Below are 263 nucleotides of genomic sequence, written 5' to 3' on the forward strand. Positions count from 1 at the left end.
ACTAACAGCTGGGATAAGAGCTATATCATTTACAGATGAATGCTTGGTAATGATTTGAATGTGAAAATAAGGAACAATTTCTTGTTGCCAGATGCACTTGGAGGTAAAAGAAAAACATTGCTATGGCCTGCTGAAGTCACACTGGTCACTGCTGCTGATATTTTTGTTAAAGCCTTCCTTGTGTCCTGTGTTCTACTGAAATCAAGACATTTCAGTGCCTTAGCATATATAGAAAGGTTGCCTATGGAGATCCAAGAGAGGTA

This window comes from Sceloporus undulatus, chromosome 5, assembly GCF_019175285.1.
Source record: "Sceloporus undulatus isolate JIND9_A2432 ecotype Alabama chromosome 5, SceUnd_v1.1, whole genome shotgun sequence".
NCBI lineage: Eukaryota > Metazoa > Chordata > Lepidosauria > Squamata > Phrynosomatidae > Sceloporus > Sceloporus undulatus.